Source organism: Sinohyriopsis cumingii, chromosome 11 (assembly GCF_028554795.1).
Source record: "Sinohyriopsis cumingii isolate HCF-2022 chromosome 11, ASM2855479v2, whole genome shotgun sequence".
Classification (NCBI taxonomy): domain Eukaryota; kingdom Metazoa; phylum Mollusca; class Bivalvia; order Unionida; family Unionidae; genus Sinohyriopsis; species Sinohyriopsis cumingii.
In genome coordinates, this window is record NC_142971.1 from 92,538,946 (window position 1) to 92,558,264 (window position 19,319).

General features: G+C 41.5%; 1 protein-coding gene across 4 annotated transcripts in view; it reads left to right on the plus strand.

The window, feature by feature from the left end:
- The window catches only part of LOC149789007 (uncharacterized), a 94,622-nt gene that overhangs the window by 53,616 nt on the left and 21,687 nt on the right, over positions 1 to 19,319 (plus strand). The gene's annotated exons all lie outside the window — the stretch shown is intronic.

Sequence of the window (19,319 nt, forward strand, 5' to 3'; positions counted from 1 at the left end):
AACACAAAATTAACTGTCTGTAGAGTACAGAAAAGTGAAGTCTTTACTAGATTTATTTCGAGATGGTAATAAGATGAATACTCCATACCAAAATAGAATACATACAATATTTACCAAATATACTGAACAAAATGGAAACCTCATTATGTTGCATACTTGTGAGGCAACTTATATTTTAAAATTATTTCTCAGGGCAGTTGAATGGGGATTTTGGCAAGTAACTGTACGATCCATTGATGATTAGGCCTTGAATTCATGAAGTGGTTGAAGTGAAGGATTTTTCATATTACTCCTCGGTATTGTTGTTTGGATCGAGTAAATATTAAAATAAAGTGTGAAATTATAGATGGAATAAATAGAGATCAGAGCAGGTATATAGAACAGAATGACAAGGGCCCCCGTACATGAAAACCAACAATTTAATCAATATCATAAAGACTGTGATAATACATTAAATTAGGAACATACACTTCTCTTTGAAATAAATCGTTCAGCGAATTTCAAACACAAATATATTTAAATCAATAGCCGATCTGTTTTAAATGATAGAATTGTTTCATCATAGAATCGAGTGAAAAATCGAAGGAATTGCCTTGTACAATTTCATAACCTGCTTATTCCAGTCCACTCTAATTTCACTGTGGTGGTTCCTTTCGCTTTTTCCCTTCTCCGACCTCCCTACTGGCTTGCCTCGTTTCGGCCCTCAAACTTTGTGTGGGTAGGTGGATATCCCACAGACCCATCCAAGCATATAGTGCTGATTAAGAATATTCGGAATATCCCCTCAATTCTTCAGAAATATCAAAGCTTTATGTTTATTTTCCCGTTTTCCACATCGATTAGTGTTTAGGTATGTTCCAAAAACGAAAAATGAAACAGAAACAATTTTGAGGGGATATTCCGAACATTCTTAATCAGAACGAAATGCTCAGGATGTTTGCCCTCTCAAACCTGTCTGGACGAAGTACAATCACGAGTGCATTGTTCAGCTTGTCGGCGCACTTTTGTCAGCCCTACATGTTACCAACAACATCTAAAAACGCAAGGTTCACAGCAAAAAAGTGCTTGTCAGCTCTTGAGAATGTGACCCACTTGTGGACAAGGCATACGTACCAATAATGCCAAGGCACGTTTGTTCAGGAAAAAAACGATGTCACATTTGTCACCAAATCGTGGACTTGGAACACCAATGCTACATTCAAAAATACCAACCACAACAAGAGGAAGATGACCAGAAGAAAGGGAATTCATCTTTTTCGATTTCGAATGCATGCAAGAGACAAGCATTCACGTTCCTAATTTCTGCGTGGCTCATCGAACGTGCGAGAAGTGCATTCAAGAACCTATCTTTAGTCATTGCCCTCAGCAAGATTCCTGGAGGACGTGAAAAAATCTTTCGGGGACCGAACACGCTGGCCGCGGTGATGGTCCACAATTTCTCCGGATACGATGGGCAGTTTCTTCTCAGATACTATACTGAACAAGGCACCAAACGTCCTAAAGTGAGTTTGAACGGAGCCAAAATCATTTCCATGCAAGTGGGACAAGTACAATTTAAAGATTCGATGAGTTACTTGGCCATGCCTTTGAACCGAATGCCTAAAACGTTTGGAATGACAGAAATGGCCAAAGGTTATTTTCCTCACTTTTTCAATACCGAAGCCAATCAACATGCTGTTCTACCCCATTTGCCTGAGGCTCACGATTACGACCCCGACAACATGCGTACTGAACAACGAGAAGCTTTCTACGCTTGGTACCAGGCACACGCCTCGGACAACTTCGACTTTCAGGAAAAAATGTTAAAGCATTGTCGTTCCGACGTGGACATTTTACAGCGTTGCTGTGGAAAATTTCGAGAACTGTTCATGGAACACGGAGGGGTCGATCCTTTGAAAGAAGCCTGCACCATTGCCAAAGTGTGTTCCTTAGTGTACCGCCAACGATTCATGCCTGAAAACACCCTAGCTGTCATCAGTCCTCAAACAACCAACTTTGTCAAACGTCAATACTCGGTCAAAGCCCTACGTTGGTTACACTACTTGTGCGACAAAAAAGACAAATCGATCCAGCACGACCGCAACGGAGGAGGCAAAAGACCATTGGAACGTATTCGGTGGATGGATGGGACTTAGAAAACCCCACGATCGTGTACGAGTTTAACGGTTGCTTATTTCACGAATGTCCCCTCTGCTACCCTGAACGTAACAGTAAAAATCAGTTTTTACAACGAACCATGGAAGACTTGTACGAGACCACTTGCCAGCGTCGCTTGAAGTTAGAACAGCAAGGATACCAAGTGGTGGAAATGTGGGAACACGAGTACGATCACCGTTTGTAAACCGATCCCGAGTTTAAGCGCATCGTAGAAAGTTACAAGTTAATGGAACTACTGAACCCGACGGACAGTAAAAGTACGGAGGAAGGACAAATGCCACCTGTTTGTTGTACCAAGCCGACGAGGAGAACGGAGAAGAAATCACATACTTGGACGTGTGTTCGCTGTATCCTTAAGTGTGTAAATATTGTCGCTTTCCTGCTGGGCACCCGCAATTGTTGATGGAACACATTTACCTGGACAACATTCGACAATATGAAGGCTTGATCAAGTGCAAAGTCTTGCCACTGACTTGTATCATCCCGTATTACCTCACCATTGCCAATGAAAACTGATGTTTCCCTTGTGTCGTACTTGTGCTGAAACGTGCAATCAAGATCAGCCTTGTCAGCACACCCAGGAAAAACGCGCTTTGACGGAACGTGGGTCAGCGTGGAATTATTCAAAGCTCTGGACATGGGATACCAGCTGTTAGAAGTGTACGTAATTTAACACTTTCCCAAGACAGAACAGTACCACAAGGGTGACCAAACTCAGAAAGGCTTTCTCGCAGACTACGTGGATGCCATTTTGAAACTGAAACAAGAAGCCAGCGGCTATCCTTCCTGGTGGCACACTCCCGAAGACTAAAATATATTCAAAGAGAAATACCGGGAGCAGGAAGGCATCACTTTAGACCACATCGAGAAAAACGAAGGAAGGCGATCGTTTGCCAAAGTGATGTTAAATTGTTTGTGGGGTAAAATGGCACAACGCCCGTTTTCCTCAAGACAGAGTATTTGACAAAACCTTCCCGGTACTTCCAGATGATTCACGACAAAACCAAATACATGAAACACGTGGACGTCGTTCGCGAGGATTTGATCTTAGTCAATTACGAAGAAGATCTGGACTTTGTACCAGGCGACGAATTTGGAAATGTCATTATTGCGGCTTACGTGACAGCCCATGCTCGCTTAAAATTGTACGAAGCTTTAGAACTGTTAGGTGTTCGTGTCATGTACTTTGACACGGATAGTTGTATCTACATCGATCGCCCGGGCCAGGAACACCCTGACATCGTAGGAGACCGTTGATGAGCCTGGACAGATGAACACCCCGACGACAAGATTCTAAGTTTCGCTAGTGGCGGTCCTAACAATTACGGCTACAAATACCGGGACCCACAAGGAGAAGTGCACACCGAATGCAAAGTGAAAGGATTGACTCTCAATTATCGCACCAGTCAAGTGGTGAACTTCGGCGTATTGAAAGAAGCCTTGCAGTCTGGAGAGTATGGAAACTTTAAGGTGACCACCCACGAACCGAACAAGATTGTACGTTTACCCACTCACCAAATCGTCAGTCGACCCTTGGAAAAGCTGTATCAAATCGTGTACCAGAAGCGAGTGAGGCTTCCCAACCACTTCACTTTGCCGTACGGTCACGTCGATATTGATCATCATATAAAAAGGGACAATATGCAAGACCGATAGTTTGTCACTATCAATGTCAATTGAGAAAAATGAATCCTTTCAAATAGCAAGTAGCGAGTGTAAGACTCAAGTCGAACGAAAAACTAATGGTGTGATTCTATACCTCACGATCATATCACCAATGCTATAACACATCTTAGTTGTTTATGTACTAATACCATGACAAACTACGTGCGACCAGTGCAACTTCTAGACCACAAAACTTTACCTTATGGACATGCTGATATCACCCAGTATAAAAGGGGACGACTTCCGAGAACGACACTTTATTGCGAGGACAAGCGACGAGAAAGATGAATCACTCACTATACGCAGGGAAAAAAAAGAGAAGGAACAAACATCATTGACCTCTTTCACCACCATACCGTCACAGCAAAGTGTGTCCAAGAAGGGAAAGGATTCAGTAGACCTAAAGGAGTATTTTAGCATCCAAATGACTCAGACAGCAACCTCGAGAAAATTTAGGACGACAACTTACACCTACACGGTTACATTTAAAGACTTCGCGTCAGACGTTCCAGCCGAGGAAGTAGCATGTTTCATTACGGACCTACTTTACTCACTGTTAGAGGAACTACAATGTCATTGCCAAGTCAAAGATCAAGGTCGTTTGAGCCTATCTATGTATCACGACCATTTGAACTCGCCTGTACGTCTTGGGTTTAGCACTCCTGCAGAACTAACTTCTTCCAAACTTTTGAGGCTATAGAAGACGTACAGACGATGATAGAAAAATTTGACATCACCGACGGAAAAGTGACCATTCATATGACATACGTTGTACCTCCATGGGAAGAAACGATGACTGCACTTAATCTGCTTACTGATAAGTGTACCAAGCACGATGGACATAACAGCAGATTTACGAATGAAAGGGAGTACGTGATGGGAAACATCTACGCTGGAACACAAATGGTAGTTGACCAGATTTTTAACAACGTGTGAGACGGATATAGAGAGAAACATGAACTTTGTCCTATTTGATTGGTTGTTACTTGTTTTGCTTTAGCTTTTTCTTATAAATGAACATTAAATGCAAATACGTTGCATATGAAGTGATTTTAGAAGGAGTGAACTTTAATTTTAAACAGTAGTTTACTAGAGCCAAGAACTAAATAATTCGTAAATAGGTTTGTTTCATGTCCACATGTTTATGTATTAAATGAATAGTGCTTAGACCAAAGCACAGGCCAGAGAGCCCATGTATATACTTGAATAAATGTTTTGAACCCATACAACAGACTTTTCTTTTTCGAGTCTTTAGCAGCAGAGGGGCTGTACAGACCGAAACTTTTTGCACAATAAACCCCTCCAGGAAACTATTCCTCGATAGAGGGCTTATTTCGACGAAATAAACCCTTCTATTCAGAATACAGGACAAAAAAAAATGTCCCCCGAAAACTCGAAGAGTTTCCAGGGACAAACTCGTTGAGTTTGCACTGACAACTTGGGTTACTTCAATAAATCTGAAACAGTTTCCGTGGCGGGGTCGTTATTGAAAAATCCATGGGTCGGGTCCATCCCCTCTGCTGCTCTGGGAAATGAGTTTCCAAGGAAAAACATTTTTATGTTGCAAATAGTGTATCAAGTCCAATACGGTATCTTGTTCTGGGATCGTGTAAATTTATTGTCACAAATCCGTGAGGTTTTCTTTGAGCATGACTGAAGAAATTTTTAAATTTATTTAAATCCATATCGCCACCACACCAGGTTTGATGAATATTTCTCAGTGTATGTGTATCAACTCCATTGAATATCGCAAGAAGATTACAATTATCCCTGATTACTTTAGGAATTTGTGTATAACGCTGAGTAACATAAATCACATCAGTGTTTTTGTGACGTCCCCGGGAAAATATTCTTGCGGGATTTTTTTGCTTGTCCAACATAACATCATCATACACTACTAGGTTGTTAATTGATTCATCAAGATCCTCGACGCTGGGGGCTTCTTCGATATCAGTGATAAATTCAACAACATCCTCACCGTCTTTACTCAGCGCGCTTGCACTCTCATTAAAATCTTTTATAACGTTATAGCATCGTTGATCATCTACAGATGGAGCTATCAAATACAGTTTATCCCATTTCATCCACTTCATTATCAAGTTCAGCAACAGCTGTGTTTTACCTGAACCGGATGGCCCAATTATAATCGCGCGGATAGAGTTTGGTAGCACTGAATTATGCTTAACTGGCTCTTTCTTTTTTGTCGCAGAAAAATCTGTAATTTCCATTTGTATATAAAGAATAATAATTATGGATCTATATTGTGTGAAGTGTAAGGCACGAACCCCTACGAATGATCTAACAACCATTACAACAAAAAATAACAGACAAGCACTTTCTGGTAAGTGTACGCGATGTGGCACAAAAAAATTTAGATTTCAAAAAAAAAGCGAGAATTTAGCGGAGGTGACATTGCAGCCAAACTTGGAAAGCTCCCCGGAACTCCCTGGGCAAAGTATCCCGGAGAAAAACATCTCCCAGGATACAATTACTGCGGTCCAGGGACCCGACTAGATATCAGACTTGATGAACAATCTAAACCAAAACCGGGAGAGTATCCGATAAACGCTATCGACGCAGCGTGTCACATACATGATGTTGCTTATCGAAGTAAAGATCTACAAGACAGGCATATCGCGGATGTGAAATTAATTCATGCACTAAGCGCCATAAAAAATAAATCATTTAAGGAGTCACTCGCTAATTGGTTAGTAAGATCAGCGATGAAATCTAAATTAGTATTAGGCGCTGGATAATTAAATAAAAATGCAAGCGATTTATTATTCCCCAATCGGATACTGGAGAGGTAACTCAGCAATTAATAAACTCGCCAACGCGGCATCAGTAACACGCGAGGTTGCCAAAAATTGGCTATCAAAACAAGCAATATGGCAAATCTACTTACCACCACCTCGACAAATCAACTTTGCACATTTTGATGTTAGTGTGCCCAATGAAGTTCATCAGGCTGACATACTATTCCTGCCTCATGATACTGTCCGTAGAAAAATATACAAATACGCGCTAACAGTAGTTGATGTTGCCAGTAGATACAAAGAAGCAGAACCGTTAGCGACTAAAACAGCGTCCGAAGTCGCCTCTGCGTTTAAACGAATTTATCAACGAGGACCTCTAAACTGGCCACGATTATTACAAGTTGATCCTGGCAAGGAATTTCAGGGCGCGGTGTCATCACTGACAAAGCAGCATAACGTTACCATACGACGAGGACATACTGAAATTCATCGGGATCAGGCAATTGTTGAGCGATTTAATAGAACACTCGCTGAGAGATTATTCGGATACCAGTACGCGAGGGAATTCATTTACGATACGAGATCTCGTGAATGGGTTGCAAGACTGCCAAACGTGATAGCCGCACTGAATAATGAAATTACCAGAACAACAAACATGAGACCTGTAAATGCAATCACAAAAAAATATATACCCCGCGTCAGTGAACGCGGACAACAGCAACAAAATGTTTCAACGCAGCCAGGGACGCTAGCGTCTCCACTGCTGGGTAATGTCACCGTTAGGTATTTATACGAACCAGGCGAACTAGAAGGAGGAAAAAAAAGAGCAACCGATCCCACATGGAGTGTTACTACACATAAGATATCCAGCATAACCAGATCAACTGGGAGAAACGCAATCTACAGATTAGATTCGACTGCTCCTCAACGCGGATTTAAACGCGAGCAACTTCAGGTGATTCCCGAGGATACACAATTACCACCCCGATCACTAAAGTGATTTGCACTGAAGTGATTCAATCATTTAAATAACTGCAGCAACACCTCTGCGTCGGTTACACTCAAGACAGGTCAACATCACATTTTCACGTGTATGACCGCGACTGCTATCTATTCTATCTACGGTGAATTGCCTTGGGTCGTTTTTCGAATACTGCCACAGCAATAAACAATTACAACTCGCACAGTGATTATTCTGCTGTTGTTGTAATTGTATTACAAATTCAACATCCAAACTTTGTTTGGGATCAAACTCTCTACCATTTTTTTTGTCGCTCTGTTTGTAACCGGCTAATTTCTTTCTTATTGTGTCATCAGCGATTGAGCTGTCGTTGACAACATCATCTAATACAATTCTTCGTAACTGACCTATCCTTCTTACTCTTGACACGGCTAAATAAACTAAATTTGACCACTCGATGCGATCATCAACAATCCAAACTGTTGTATCTGAAATAGTTAGTCCCTGCGAACTGTGGATGGTCATAGCGTATCCTAGCGTCCACGGGGATTTGCTCATTTTCAGTGCCTGTTCAACAGCATCAACATCAACTGTGACAATATCATTTAATACTAAATTCTGTTTCTCCGGACCCGACGCAGTCAGGCGCCCTGGAATATCAACATCAATATTCTGCAATCGCGTATCAGCTGGTCTATAACACAACGGCACTGGCAACATGGGAAATTTCTTCTGATGTAACTGAAATAACCGCTGCTGAAGTGTGTCCCTGACTATCTTTCTACTTGCCACAATTAAATCACCTGGTTTCCACGTTTCCCAAAAGTCGCTCAGCGAAGTCTCTGGAATTATTTCACGCATTATCTCACACTGGAATTTATTGGTTTGTAGCCTGATCAGTGCCTTAAACTCTTTCAGCGTTTCATCGAGTGCTCTAACATCGTTAGTTATTTCCTCATAATAATCTACAAAAGTTTTCAGCCACTCGTGTGGAGATTCACCTGTAAATGGGGGTGGTTGACCATGATCGCCGCACATCACCACTGCGGTATTTTTCTTTAGCAGCCAATCCAGAAACTGTTTTAATGTATCCAACGGCACAGTGTCTATCTCATCCCAGATGATTTTCTCGGGAATATATTTCGTTCCCATTCGTTCAGGTGTCCACGTGCCGCCGCTGTATTTGAAAAAACTGTGATACGTGCACGCGTTAACATCCCGTTGTCTCATCTCCCTGGCAAGTCTGTGTGTGGGTGTTAGCACAATCATGTCAGAGTTTCTAAATAATTCAATCGCTCGAGTTGTTTTACCAGAACCACCAGGACCGTTCAGATAAACTGTTTTGTGTCTTGTAACAGGATCGTGCACCGGCGGCAACAACGAAGTTGCCCCCGACGAAACCATCGAAGATATTTCTGCGCTGCGATACTCATCCTCGATTTCAACATCAGCCGATTTACAATATCCGTGTAACATTTCATTCTTTATTCTCCACGAGCCCCACGATGGATCATCCGATATAACATTATCCAACAGCGCTGAGTGTTTTTTATCAATATAAAATGAATCCGTTGCAACTCTCACTGCGGCAACAGGGAATCTATTGATCATCGACAACAAAATTTATGGATACATAAGCCAGCATCGAAGATCTCAAATGTATGTACTGAGATGATTCTCCGTCAATATAACTAAAAACAGTCCCTAGTTTTTCCCCGTTTGACAGAAACACATCTTTGCGGTTACAGAACATGTTGTTCGTGGCTGCATCAGCGACAATAAGATCCAATTCAGTCTTGTCCATGATTAATCGACTGTGATGTTGTTTATGATCATACGCTCCACCTTGAGTGAATTTCCCTATTATTCTTCGTCCTAGATCTTTTGCTGTGCTTTCATCATTTCTGAGTTTGCTTTTAAGTACTTCAGGAGCTTTCTTGATGATAGCGTCGATAGAAGTTTCTGGATATTCTCGTGACCAATCTTCGATGACTTCTTCTAACGTAACCGGCGTTGGAGTTGGCAACCAAACTTCGGTTTGACGACAATAACATATAATCGCTTCGCTGACCGTCAGCGACAACAGTATTCGACTGTCAAGCATGTATCGCAATAACACTATCGGTGCCCATCGCTTCTCAACGAAATGTCTGCCAAACCAAACATAACACACAGGATGTAAATCCTTAGCGAATTTAAACGACGACACACAAGCAAATCCGGTCAAGTCAAAATCGGGTAAAACACCGTTGACAGCTACTCTTGTCATGGTATTGCCAGCGTGGCCAAACCGTTTAAAATATTCGCTGCATTCTCCACGCCCAAGGAAACTTCCTGGATAACACGCCGTCATGTCCACGGATATCATACCGCGGTGATCATACTGAGTATTCCACAAACCGCCGTGTCCGTATTCGACACAGCTCTGCTGGATATCAGCAAGAAAACTTTTCGGAGTTGGTCTCCATGAATTTCGTTCCCGGGCTACATGCGCGACAACACCCGGGACAGTAAAACAGTGTGTCAGTAACGTATCAGTGTTGCCAGCATGATATTTTTCTGCGAGTTTTTTCATTTCCTGCTGTAACGCCATTGTTCTGTATATTTCCCCGTTGGGTCTCACAAACTGATCATATTCTCCATCTTCGCTACTTCTGAATAACCACACAGACACTGGATCGGTTTTACTTATCTGATAAATAAAATCAAACATGCTCCCAGAATTGCTTTGCAATTCCGGATAATACTTCACAACACGGTCTTGCGGAAATATCCTAACCGAGTCAGTCCAGGCGTGACTGTTATGATCGATAATAGTTATTGGTGTTCCACGGGAATTGTATTTACACTCATACAATACCTCACCGGTTAACGATGAAACCGTTATAGGAAATTTTAGTAATCGCTCTAGCTCAGCAACATCATTTATTGACGCTCCTTTATCCGCTACTCGTGTCGCCCACGCTGTTATTTTAGTTTGTCTTAGCGGTGTTAGGCCGTTTCCTCGCATTGCATTTTTAAAATGTTCCATTACTCGCTCAGCTACACAATTCAACACCGACACCTTCATCGGTTTGAGTTTATCAACGCGTGGTTTCTTCATCGGATAAATTCCATAAACAACTGCGGTCACAGGATACGCTCTGGCATAATATGGTATATCAATCCCAACAAGTACTCCCGGTTTTGAGTCTTTACTTAACAGAACGGTTTTTCCACGAACGCCTCTGGCATCAAGAACAGGGTCTAGTTTGTCTCTGATAATCCACGTTCCCTCGCCGACTCCAACAATAAATTTTATCTGTACGAAATATCTTCTATCGTCGAGATACCCAATTATGTTACGCGCGATTGTATCGTTCATGGTAGCATCAATGATACGGTCACGAGAAATGCTTTGCATTTCCCGAGAAACGCTCGCGTTTCCGAGGATAATTTTATACGAAGACCACGTGTGTGCGGCACCATCACGACGAAACTCTTCTTTGGCATTCTTGATAACACCAATTACCTCTGCTAACTCTCTTCGTCGTGGATCAGCGGTTAACCGGTCAAGATCGAATCTAGAACCTGATATGGGTTTTATTCTGGATAGTCTTTCAAAACCCATTATTATAATTAAGACAAATATTTAAATAGACAAATATATTATATGATGAACCAATGCAAGTGGATCAAACTAAATTCATCAGCGCCGTGTAGCAAACCCTGCAGAGGCGAATACTGTGGACAACATGCTCAACAGGTCCGCGGTGGGAGTCTAGGACCGATACCGTGTATCAGATGCGGCATTGGAGTACGAGGAAAAACGCAATTATGTTCAGCGTGTGGTGGAAAACGCTATCGAGAACTAAAACGGTATTATGATAAAAAAAATCCAGACTGTGATAACGCTCTCAAATGCGAGCGTGATTACATAAATAAGTTTTCAGACAAATTATGAATTAGACAATGATTTGCTTATAGTATAATGAATCAAGAATTCGTCCGACATCCAACTATTCCAAATTATGAGGCAAACCGAGATGGCATAGTGAGAAACTACAGGCTGAGGAAACAAGTTGGTACAGTTGATAATGCTGGTTATTTAAGATTTACTGTTAGGAAAGGGAGGTATTTATGTCATCGTTTCGTCTATGAGGTTTTTAACGGAGAGATCCCTAAAGGCCTTGTCATTGATCATATTAACGGGAACAGACTTGATAACAGTATTGAAAACCTTCAAGCGATCACTCAGAGCAAGAATACCATACGAGGAAGAGTTAAATGTAAAACAGCTATAAGAAGAGCAGTGAAATCTGTGAATGTTGAGACTCGTGAAGAAATAATATTTCAATCAATGAGCGCAGCCGGTAGGTATTTCGGTATTTGTCCACCTTCTGTACAGCATGTCGCAGATGGGATCTACAAAACAGCATTTTCAAAGAAGCTCAAACAGAAGATTTCATTCTGTTATATAACTCTTATCGTTGACACAAACGACGATAACTCCTCCGAGAGTGTGTAACGCTTTGCAGAGTTGTCGTTGCTGGTCAGAGGATTTGCTCCCCCTAAGAAAGCCACCTTGATAAAATATTTTATCGAGTTCATAACATGTAATCATTTATTTACCGTAGAATATATATTTTTTTACAAACAATATCCTCGTTTTACTGAATATATCCGACTGTTTTGCTCTTCTGTGCTTGTTATATGACCGCGCTTAAGAAAACATACAATTAAAATATTTTAAACAAGTCCCGCCCACTGCTAGAGCGAATTTCCAACTCGCAAGTAACAGTTGGGTTATATACGAAATCGCTCCCTAAGACCTTTGGGTCGATCGAAAGTCAGCACGCGCAAGCAAAACCATAAATTTAATCCGCCAATGGCGGGTGTCTTTTGTGCACCATCCAATGGTCGATTCAATGGATGGTTTTGCTCTGCTGCTGACCGTAGAAAATGACCCACCTGTGTATGTTTGTGTCGTCATAGGATAAGGTCTTAGGATAAGTTAGGATAAGATTACATGTTCATTGTGCCTTTACTTGCTGTCATACTCGAATCAGAGGTTAAAGGTTGTCTGTTCTGTTTGTGTTGTCAAATAAATGTTTGCCGGGCCTGCTAGAGAACTCGATCCTAGAAGCCAGGGCTGTCTCGTCTTGTAAATAAATGTGCCTCTGAGTCACTTGGCAGTCAGAGGGGTCCGTCCTTAGGATAAGTTACGTGTTATATGTTTGTCCTTGTCAATTCACTAAACACGTCCTCTTGAGCCTATAGAACGTTATTTGACGATCTAGAGGCTCTTGCAGGGGATAAAGTGTTTCGTGTTACATGTTGTATTGTCATGTCGGAAGCAGTCCTCGTGGGGTTCTAGAACGTTATTTGACGATCTAGGCCCTTGCAGGGGATAAATGTTTCCGACTGTCTCGTTTTGTTTTGGAAAGCTAGCGTTTCTCATGCAAAGTGTTTCTATTAAAAATATAAAAATATATAATAATATGAATCACGAAAATATAAATACCATACTTGTTGAAATTAAAGAATTACAACAGCGAGGTTTTAATATTTTACTAGACACTGAAACAATTATGTCAGATTTTGAATCCTTGAATGAGCTATCACGCTTGGGGAAGAACAATCTCCCTGCTCGTTATAGGTTCATTAAGGGTTTGCAAGATCGTGTTTACAGATCACTTGCCGGGATAACTGAAAATCAGGTATCTGAATTTATTCCACTGTGCCGTGCAGTTGAGAAGATTCGTCTTGGATTGTCACAAGAGTATGAGACTCGAAAATTAATTAGCACCAGGGTGAGACGGTTAAAAGGTTATATAAAGAATCTAGACACGGAAATGCCTTGCATTTCTGACAAAAATACTAGTGTTTCTGACTACGAGGCCGACAAGGAAGTATAAACCGCATAGCGTGTGACTCACAGCACAAAGTGAAAGTAGAACCTGAGAACGCTAGCGCTCCCCCCCCGCTTGGAGTGTAAAGCACATTTCCACGGGTAAAAAAAAAAGTGTATTATTTTTTTTGCCCTTGGAAACTCAAAGAGTTTCTCAAGTGAAGGGCGCTTTCAGATTTTCAGGATTTGCTTAAGCGTTTCAACATCAATACAGGAATGAGAATAGTTCATAATCTGTTCTCGTTGACACCAAACTATGATCATATGATTTTGCTGTAGCTCTGTTAATTGTGACGGAGTTAACAAGAAGTCTTCGTCACCATACACGTCAATAACTATTTTAACGGGGAAATACTGTTCTGGGAATGTCTGTATTTGAAATGCGGTTTTTATTGCCTCGTAAAGAATTTGCTTATCATGAATATGAACTCGTGCATGAATGTACTCGGGTTGATACATTATACACAACCGTTTTTTTTTAAATGCGTGCTAGCACTTTCAACGATAACTTATGCTGGTTTTGATAGGGTATTTGCACGATAAAATGACGAAAATGGATCAGTGCAGAAAAAAAAACTATTATAAATATTATGGATCCCTTGACTTAGGACTTCACCAGTAAGTTTATACTAACAGTCTCGTCACGCAGGTCCAACAAATTCCCCCTCTGGTCGGTGAGTTTGAAATTTATCGTTGACAACCACGGGTTATGACACCGTAGATAGACCGGATTGATTGGTTCTTGCACAATCAGAAAACCAGGGGGGTCTCTTGGTGTGAACGTATACAGGATAAACCCCTGTTGTGCCGTCGTAGTATCTGATGCGCTGTAACTGCCATCGATGACGTCACATACAAGATTGACCGCAATAACATCTGTGATATTTACGATCCCGGGTGAGATGTGTCTGCCATCGGATGCTGTACTGTTGTCGTGCTTGAGAATAACAGGTTGTGGTTTTATTCGTTCGTACGCGGCAAGAATATCTTCGAAAGATTGATCGATGAGATCAGAGACTGATTTTCTCAGCTCGGGCACGTTATATCCAGGAAATTTAAAATCTGAAATATCATTCACTTGAATACCATATTTAATTGCAAAATCTGCTCTGGCTATCTGTCTATAATTATCATCGATATAGTCTTTAAGATCCAGTAAAGCCTGAATTATTCTTAGATTTATAGTTTCCATGGCCGATGCGAGTTTGTTTAGTTTTTCTATGGTTGTGATAATATTATCACGCGGACTTGTTAAATCAGAAATATAATCTTGGAAATATACTCGCAGGAGTTGTAGCTGTTGTTTATGTACTAGATTGATCGGAATAAATAATTCAGATTCTATATCATCTAGACGGTAAACACGGAGCTCCTGCCCCCCCTTAACACGTGGAGCTTCTATACTCCAAGTATCGGGCATTAAAGTACTTTTTCTTGCTAGTAATTGATCTGCAAGGAGTAAATAATAATTGTACTCGAGGTCGTGTAGTGCTTCTTTATAGGTCATAAAATCCGATTTTTCAGGTTTTGGTGGACGAGGTTTAACCTCGGGGGCCTTTGGCCATCCTAATAATGTTCGGATTGAGCTGTTATAAATATCCACGGCGTATCCTGGCGTTGAGATTTCAATGACCGCAGACAGCGTTGGTTCATGAGCTGTTATAGATATTTTGGCTTCCTTGCCGGTGATTCGTTTTATTTGGCGTTGTATCTCATTATTGATTTCTTCGATCTGATAACTCCCAGTGGGAAGTGTAATTGTATTCCAGTCAAGTTCACCCTGTTCGCCGGAGTCGGCTTTGCTTTTCCCGAACACGAATGAATTATTTGGCTGCAGACCACCAAATGATGCCGACCTAACATTGGGCCAGCTGTGATACACACTGAGCTTTGCTAACGCGATTTCACTCACTGGAATTGGAGTTCGAAAATTAATACCGAATTCTGGTGTCGTCGAGGACACTGAGATCATTGTGGTCCTTACCGGTGTTGTGTTTGTGACTATTTGTTGAAGCAGTTCTATTGACATTATTTATTTGTTTAGTTTTCAAATAGTCATTGTACGCATCTGACATTAGTTTGAATTCAGAATCTGATATCGTAGCGTCGCTACTTTGCACGTCTAACGACGATGATATCAGCGATGATAATTTCTGATATGCGGTCGTGGCTGTATTTAATTTTGTCGTGTAATCGTGTAATTTTGTGTTAGCACATGATGATATTTTTTTTGCTATGATGCCGAAAACTCCAGCTGTTGTTGTGGCCGCGGAAACACAGATCGTGGCGGCGACTGCTGCAGTTACCGGAGTGACCGCTGATAGTATTGCTCCGGCAGATGCAACAACGGCAGATACTGAATAAACCATAATATCCAGCACTGTTATGCGGCGCTTGTATTTTTTTACTTTTTGACTAGTTACTTCGATGACAGTTTTTAACTCAGATTGCCACTCACGGACTTGATTGTATCGATATTGTTGAGCATCTGGCGTCGTTGACATTATTCAATTACGCGGTAACCAATTGAGGCGTTGCAGCGACGAATTCCAAACAAAACCAGTAAGATGTTGCTGTTAAACTATCGTCCTCGGCTTCAAGCATAAATGTTTCCTCGGTTCCGCTGTTTAGTATTACAGTGCAAACCCCGGAATACTTATCGGTGGAATGTCTCCAAGGATATGTTGTGAAGATTTCAAATTTAGCGGCTGAAAACACAGACAACCTGTAAACACCGGTGGCTGTTGCTGTATATTTGATAGTGTTATTTTGTCGTGACCATGTTGCGAATCCCGATGATACCGTGAATACGATGTTGGTGATATGCCCCGGAGTAACTCCAGTGGGAACTTTAATCAAACTGGTTTTGTTAACGATATCAGGAATACCCGATACGATATCCTGCTGTGTTTGTTTGATCGTGTTAATGTCGGTCTTTACATCAGCGAGTTTTACATCGACGACTGGAGGAGTCCCAAAGAACTTATCCACGACCTCATCAGTTTTTACGAAGTTTCTTCGAAATCTTGTAAACGCGCCCACGTGAACATCATGCTCTGCACGCAGCGTATTTAGTTTACCGTTGACGATGTCCACGTATTGTTTGTTTGACGCATCCTGGTCGGATTCGGGATTCGCTAACGCGGTTATTTTGTTGCCGCTCATGCTGAGTTCGCCTGTCATCGTGTCACCGGCTTTTTTCACACATTTATCAACACCTTTATCAATACTGTCTTTGATGCTTGCGATTGATATATTCGAGTCCTTGATCCGGCCGCCATCACTAAATGCAACGAAGTTATCCTTGGTAGCTCCAAGAACTCTGCGAATTATATCATTCCACTTAATGTTGCTCGTTCTTAGTTTTCCTTGCCTGTCTTGGAAAATAGCAACTTCATCTGGGTCAACTCCAGCTATATTCAAAAGATTATCGACTTCATCTTTGGTCGCATATTTTGAGAGATCAGCATCTGTGCTTGGTTTACCTCCTCGTGTGAAAGGTCTTCCGTAAATATCCACCATTATTCTTATTGCTGTTTTTCAAATGCTAGCATTTCTCGATGCGGTATATTCATACACTACTTTATGAGGAGGAGTTGCTGGATTTCTTGAGATTGCATCAAGAACATTTAAAACCTCCCTCCCACAAATGGGCGGATCAATTAATGTTTGTGTTGGTAACGTCGACTGCCACACTGGAACATTAGAAAATCTGCTGACATACTTGAGAAACTCAACTGGCGGTGCTAAACCGTACGAATCAAAATAGATAATTCCACGTGGATCGATCGCGTAAGCAACCCAGTGAGTTCCCGGACCATCTTTGTTGTCGAGATTGATAATGCCAGTTTCTGGATTATTCGGTCGTTGCGGTAATTGATCTCGCATAAATACGCCTCTGAAATATTTTACACGCAATTTTTTAACAGCATCGAGTAAATCAAAATTGCTCAACGGCGTTAGAATTTTTTTGGATACCATGATGGTGGAGTTCCTGGTAGTCTTAGACCGCGTCCCTTTTTTTTCTTGTATCCTTTTCCCGTTGCCTTTTTTAGTGCCATTCCAGCTGCAGTTCCAACTGCACCGAGTGCTGCGGCTTTTGCTACGGCTGGTGCTGCCGCGGCAATCAACGCCGGTATTGCTGCGAGAAGAGGAAATATTCCACCGGTTTTAGTCATGTCCTTGATAGCTGCAGCAGAGAAATCAAGTCGGACACCGGTTTTTGCTGTTAGTGCCTTATTAAAATGTTTAAGCTGAGTATTAGTCAACGACAATTTGTTTGGACCACCAGTAATCTGATCTCGTTTTAGTGTTATTGATGTCCCGCACGTGCTTGCGTTCTTTGATTGCAATTTCTTCGTTTGACCGGAAGTCAAGGTGACATTAACATGACTGTATGACATTATATCCTAAGTTTGATTTTAATTGCGTTACATATTCTCGATTGGAGCGTCGATGACCCTCATTCGTCCGCCAACACCTTCAAGCAGCATTGCTTTATCGGAGAGTATGACAGCAATCGCTCTGTAACCACCAGCAGGAACACCTACACGAGCTCGGAAATGTAGGTCGACAACAGATTGTTTAACCAGATCAAGATGTTCCAGCGAAAAGTAATAAATCGGATATAAACTCATAAAGTCTCGCTGTGATATTTGCAGGCCAGTGTCTACATTAAGGTCGCGCCCCATAAATGACATCAGACGATGATACGCGCGTGCGACACGATGATGTTCGAAATCTATTAATATATCCTCAGATGGCTCCTGATGCCCATTTATTCTCAACGAAACTTCAGAAACTCCAAGTGTATCAAATACCATTGGATTTCTTTCCTGGCTATCTGTTCTAGCACGGTATTGAAATGCAATGAAAATATGTCGTGGTGCTGATACTCCTTGTTGCGATGATATATGCCATGTAAACAACCCACCATTATCACCCTGAATAACGTCTGTGGTTGTTGTTTTCCAGGATAGCAGTGATTTACCGCCCGTGTCCATGAAAGACAACAGTCGTTGTTCTTCGGTGATTGACGGAGACAACACTGGCATCCACAACCACAGTTTAGTTAGTATTACCTGACCAGGGGCAACAGCAGCATCTCGCCAGATAGCGTCATTATCATCAGGTTTTCGCACAAGTACAACTGTGTGTTTGGCACCGAATATGACCTTGTGGACATCTCTGCAGAATCCAAAGATGTGAGACAATGGAATCACACCTGAGAACTCTTCATCTCCACTTAACATCGATCTACGTGTTGCAAAACCCAAATTAAAATTTTCGTTCATCGATGCAACTGCGTCACCGGCATTATTCATTGTTACATTCCTGTTCTCGGGGCTGTCGGTTATATCCTTTGCAAACATCATTGATGGTCCGGCTGATCTGGTGTAATCATCCGAGTATCTCGCCAACCCGAGAATTGTTGTGGCAACGTCGACGTTATCATGAATTGTTTCAATTTCTTTTCCATCTATCATGTAAATAGCGGATTTAAATAACGCCATGATGCCGTTGTTAACAAATCCAACTCGGTCGCCGATTCCGTAGTTAGTGTTATCATTCTTTAAAAGCCTACCTTCAACTTCGATGAAGGCCTCAGCGGGCAAGAAGTATCTACTTGTATCCTGGACCTGTAGTTCAATTCTTCCGCGTTGGTTAGGATCACGTGCTTCATAAGAATAATATTGAAAATCACGTACAGAATCATCTTTAAGTACTGGTTTGGACATATCAAACGCGTCATTGGATTTTCGTGCAAACATTATTATTATTTGTGATGATCTAATTAAAATGTTATCGTCACCGGAAACCACTACCAGCTATCAAATTAGCAGTTACACTATCTTGCAACGCTTTGGAGGTAATTCCTGCTGTTGCGATC